Genomic DNA, 6000 nt, shown 5'->3' on the forward strand with positions numbered 1-6000 from the left:
GGACACCCTCACTGAATCAGCTTGGTTTTCTGAAAACCTGTGGGTCTTAATATATTTTGCCAAATTCCTGGTACCACACAGACCTCATTATAGACCTCATTTTTCTGAGAAAAATCTGGTAATAACAATGGCCAGATGCTTTTCAGTGGGGCTGTGCACCTTTTTACCACATCAAGCTCCTGGGAAAGGCACCCCTCACATCCAAAAACTCTGTGTTTATCATCAACAGTGGTAAAATTGTTTACAAAACAGCCTGGCTCTTGAAACTCCTACCTAGGAGCCTGCTGGGCATCACTGGCCTGTTCTAGGCTGCACCCCTCCAGAGCCCTCTCAGGACACAAACCCAAACATCCTAGGGAGGAAGCTGAGCGAGGTGACAAACTCTGCTTAAAGCTTTGCATCCCCCTTTGAGGTTTGCCACCTTACCTGTAAATTCTGCACCCCTTCCTTTCTTTCCAACATTCACTGACAAGTACTAATGTTTGCACCTCTGCAGTGTGTGCTATGAAAAATACTGCGGGCATCTCATAGTCTAAAGCACTTTTTCAGCCTTAAATTGTCCACTAGATATGCCACATTTCTTCTTATATTCAGAAGCCATCCTTTATCTTCAAGACTTGTTCACAATGAGACATTGTGTAATCCATTGTACAACAGACGAGGCAATCATTCCTGTCCTGGGTCGCCAGGGATGCTACCTGAAAATGGCACATGCTGACACAGCCATGGCTCAACAGCACTGTCACTGCAAACGACATCTTCCTCGATATGCCAGTTGCTGTACACAGCAGGATAAAAGGCAGGCAGCTCTCAGCACTGGGGATATTCCCCATCAGTCAAATCAACCTTTCCAAGTACCCACCAGCATTTAAGTCTCTAGAGCTGCACACTCCTCCTCAGTGCACGCTGTCCCTGTGCAGCTTCCCAGCTCGTTTCACTGTTGCGTAGCTGACCTTTCCCCAGCCAAGAAAAACCGGGATGTCTTTGAAACACGTCCCATGTTAGCTAAGAAGTTTGCAGGTACTTTTTCATTGGATTTCCACAAAAGCCAACTGATTGAACAGTTCTCACCCATACAGTTAGATCACAGCATACAAGAGCTGATTGTTTTGCATGAATGTACATAAATAAATCATTCTCCCTACTCGATTTTAATGGCTATCAGAGATCAGTGGTCTAAAAGAGCATGTATTTTGCTGAGAACTACTTCAACTTCCTATTTTTAACATACCCAAAACCCTTATTACTTAATCCCTGTACCCTTATTCCACTATTTTTTTAAAGCTGAGGTCTTACTGCAGAGGTGCTCTCTTGCGCTTTTGCCTCTTAGCACAGAGAAATCCACTTCCCTGTTATTTTCTCTGCCCAGCTCTGACATCCTTGTGTAAGCAACAGGGACTTCTTTTGCCAAGAACCACTCATGCAACCTGGATATGATGCAAACACTCCTGGAAGTGTGACCTTTTCTGACAGCAGCACTAACAAAAAGCCTCACTTTGAGGCTCTTTTTGCCACAAGACACAACTCTCCTCCACAGGCAGACTTCACCTCCCAATTTTTCCCTTATCCTAATGCCTCAGGAATGCAAATCACTTTCTTCCAGCTCCATCTCCTGAGGCCGTAGCATTGTGTCGGCCCCCAAGGAACAGAGCCGTGTGGTCTATTAGGACAGCCAGCATGTGCTGGGTGCTGGAAGGATGGGTGTGAGGAGAAGCCACGCTCCCGCGCCCCAGCAGCGCTGCCCGCAGGCTCGGCAGAAGAAGCCGGGTTTTTGGCAGCCCTGGTGCCAGCCCCGGGCAGCCTGCAGAAGCCTTCAGGACTCCTCTGCCTTCATTAAGAAAGCAGAGCTGCTCTGGCTTGATATCAAACAGCAGATTTCATAAAGAGCTGCACTCACACCAAAACTTGATGAGATTTGCTTGCTTTTTTTTTTTTTTTTTACCAGAAAGAATCTGCAAGCAATGAAGCCTGGCAAGCCACTGATGAGCAGTCAGAATATATGCTAGTTATTACCTACCATAATTGCAGTAATTATTAATTACCTGCCATTCTGCCATGCCAGAGAATTTCCTTTTTCTGACAGTCTCTTTCCCTCTGAGCTTATTAATGACTCCTGCCAAGGAACCTCTCCTGGTTTGTCCCTGCTATGTATGTGTTCCCCTCCATATCACGTAGCCTTGTAAAAATTTTTAATAAATACTGTAATTACTTTGGAGAAGGGTTTCAGACCATATAAAAAGCTTTCCAAAGAAACAGACTTCGATTTATAACATTCACAGTGACTGCTCACAAGAATGCCAGTTTCTAAATCCCCACTGATCTTCCCCCAGAGACTTCTTCCTTGCCCTGTCCCCAGTTCAGGACAGAAACCGCTGTCCTATTTTATACGTGAGCATCTCTGCGTGCCATGAGCACCCTGTAGGAAAAAAGGCAAGCAGAGCCAGCTAGGCACGGTAGGCACATCAGGCAGAATTCTTTCAGGAAGGAAGGAGAGAAAGAGAGAAAGAGAGAAAGAGAGAGAAAGAGAGAAGAGAGAGAGAAAGAGAGAAAGAGAGAAAGAAGGAAGGAAGGAAGGAAGGAAGGAAGGAAAGGAAGGAAGGAAGGAAGGAAGGAAGGAAGGAAGGAAGGAAGGAAGGAAGGAAGGAAGGAAGGAAGGAAGGAGAAGAGAAGAGAAGAGAAGAGAAGAGAAGAGAAGAGAAGAGAAGAGAAGAGAAGAGAAGAGAAGAGAAGAGAAGAGAAGAGAAGAGAAGAGAAGAGAAGAGAAGAGAAGAGAAGAGAAGAGAAGAGAAGAGAAGAGAAGAGAAGAGAAGAGAAGAAGAGAAGAGAAGAGAAGAGAAGAGAAGAGAAGAGAAGAGAAGAGAAGAGAAGAGAAGAGAAGAGAAGAGAAGAGAAGAGAAGAGAAGAGAAGAGAGAAAAAAATCCATGTCATGAGATGAAGACATGATGCTACATGATATTTGTTCTATTTTCACCCACTCATGCTGAAAAGCTTTGGCTTAACTATCACCATAATAGCAGTAGCAATGAGCATTACTTCCTAACCACCAAGTTTGCTACGCTTACCTAAACAAAAACAGACATGTTTTAAAATAAGGCTCTACAACTGCATTAAACATATGCATGCTTAAAGAGAACTTTTACATTAATTTGACAAATACCAGTGGGGAAACATTTCATCTTCAGGAGATGTATCACCTTGCAATGGGAGCAGGAGTTATTGCTTGGAAAACATCCTGCAGAAACAGAAAAAGGGTATGTCCATAGAAGGAGGATCATGAAAGAAGCACGTGTATTTTGCAGCCCACTAACAGTTCTGCTCAGGATCCTGCCTGATGTAAAGGACAGGCTTAACGCCTGCCACTGTCTCCAGAGGAGCTATTCTCCATCTATCCACTGCTTCATTAGTTCTTTGGTATCTGTAGCGGACATGCTCTGAACTTCTCCTCTTTAACCAGTACACAGCTGATAGGAAGAAAAGATGTGATGTACTTACCCTTCCTCACACCCATATAAGTATGGTAGTCACCATCCAGAGCCGTTCCCTCAACAGGCTGGACTGCTCATTTTGTGGGGATTTTTTACAGCACATTTTTATTGATCTTTAGGATTTGATTGGCACTGCTGCTGTCCAAAAGAAGTAGTCATTTCCCACCTCAGTGCAAACAAGGGCTGCCTTCTTCAGAGTGTACATTTTTACAGCCTCCCTGCAGTCAGGCAGGGCCATTGAACCCAGCCTGGCTTGGGCAGATAAATCAGCATATCCCGGGTCAGGTTCAGTGCGTGTAGCACAGCACCATTATTCCCAGCCACGTGGCTGGCAGAGACCTTAATCTATTTTCTTTGTTTAAAGTACAAGCAGCTGATTGGCTTTAGTCAGCCTACTTCATTCAGCTGCACAGTTCCTTTATTTAAAGCCTAGAGACTTGGTGTCATGATAGATGCTTCAGCAGACACTTCAGCTCCTTTGCTCCACAACAGCTCTTTTCTTGAGGACACAGTAGAAAAGCTCTCTAAACTTGATTTATGCAACAGATACATGGCCCTTCAAAGGCTCCAGAGGGCACCTTTCTCTCCTTGACCCATCCATTTTGTTAAGGCTCATGAAAAAAGGGGTCACCACCAGCAGCAGGTCCTGCCTGAGGTTTTATTTGGAACCAGCACATGTCCCAGCATCCCTGGATGGGCTGCAGGGCTTCAGCCAAGTGGGGCAGCCAGTCCCCAGCCCATGGGCAGTGGGGACATGAATCAGATGCCCATGGCTTCAACAGGACCTCCTGCCAGCATCATGTTCACAGAAAAAAAGTCCAGAGAATTAAAAAGCAAACTCGTTTGATAAGTGTGTTTATTGTGTTACCAACTCCATTTTTAATTGCTGTAATGAAGCAGCAGCCGGCTCTCTGCTGTGGAAGCAGCAGACTTGGGCATCTCCCTCCCCGCTGCACAGAAAAGCTCTGTATGCCACAGGGAAGAATCAGGCCCCATGGGGAAAGAAGTATATTTTAACTAATTTCCTCTCTGGTGGGAATGTCATCATTCATGAGGAATTCTAATTTTAGCTTGTCCCCAAGCACTTGGTTTCAGTTCTGTTTTCCCTGAACACTAACAGGGGAAAAAAAAAAAAAAAAAAAAAAAGGCTGGAGGCTGCTCTCTGTTTTCCATTCTGGGGTCTTGATCTCTGCATGAGGAAAGTGAGTAAAACCAGAAAATAGCATCAGGGCCCTGGGGCCCAGGGGAGAAGCACAGGGCTGGGAGATTCACTGGGCAGCGCTGTGCTCTGGGTGGCTGCACCTCCCGAGCATCCCCTATGCTGGCTGTGCCGGGAGGCTGCTTGCAGGAGCACAGTCTCTGCTTTTGGTCAGATCATGGCAGAGACCAGGGCACAGCATCTCTCTGCAGGCGATAAAAGTATCCTGGAGAAATAAAACCGTGAGCTTTATTTCCAGTGTGTGTGAAGGTGCTAACACAGGTGTGAGGCAGCCCAGGGCAGCTGTTGATGTTTCACATGGAGACAAAAAATTGGGGAAGATCAGCTGCTGACAGCCTCTTTTTTGAGTCTTAACCGAATGTGCCAATAACAATAAAGGTGATCCCTGTGGGGAGCAGGTGGATAACGAGGCCGTGCCCTGCATTGCTCTGGGCAACAGCTCAGGGAGCACCCTCAGGGCTCTGCTGCCCCACAGGGTGCCCAGCCCCACACACAGTGGGCACAGGGGTCGCAGAAGCAGTGGCCTAGGGAAAAAAAAAAAACTTTTAAAAAAACTACATGCGTCACAAGGCAAGGAGGCATTGCTGTGAAACCTCTCCTGCAGGGTGGTTTATACCCAGTGATTCAGGGGCTCAGGCAGAGAGGGGACCCCAAGCCCTGTCACACACACCCCAAGCAGGTCTCCAGGCATGGAGCTGCTGGATAAGAATGATGGCAAACAGCCGCTTTAATATAAGATAAAGCTCTCTCCATACACACTTGATTCCCTTCCTGGCCTAGGAAGGGAGCCTGGGATGACAACTGCACAGCTGGGGAGATAAATCCAAGCACATGGTGCTGAACCACTCGTGGTCTGAGCTGGGGAAGCACTTTGAATGGAGCCAGCATCAGACAACACAGCACCATCGAACTTAAAGCATCTCCAGGACATTGCCAGTGAAAACTGGAGCACCCACAGGCATGGTGGCAGTTCCTCTGGGAGCATTTGGTTTCCAGTGCACCCCACTGCTCAGGTAGGACTAAGCATCTTCCTGGCTCTGGATCTCATTGCCTACATGTTGTCAGGCTGCAAGCTGAGCAAGGGGAGCGCTGTGCTGACACCGTAGATCCCTCCCCAGGCTGTGGTTAAGTCATACCACAGCTAAGCCACCACCAGCATGGACCAGACGCACAGTCACCCAGGGAAACCAGCCTAGCTGCCATCCCAAGCACTCCGTGAAGCCAGCAGTGCAGGGTGGTCTCTCCATACCCTGTCCAAACCCAGACAATTTCACTGCATGACTTCACAAGCCACA

Source organism: Anas acuta, chromosome 1 (genome assembly GCF_963932015.1).
Source record: "Anas acuta chromosome 1, bAnaAcu1.1, whole genome shotgun sequence".
Lineage (NCBI taxonomy): Eukaryota > Metazoa > Chordata > Aves > Anseriformes > Anatidae > Anas > Anas acuta.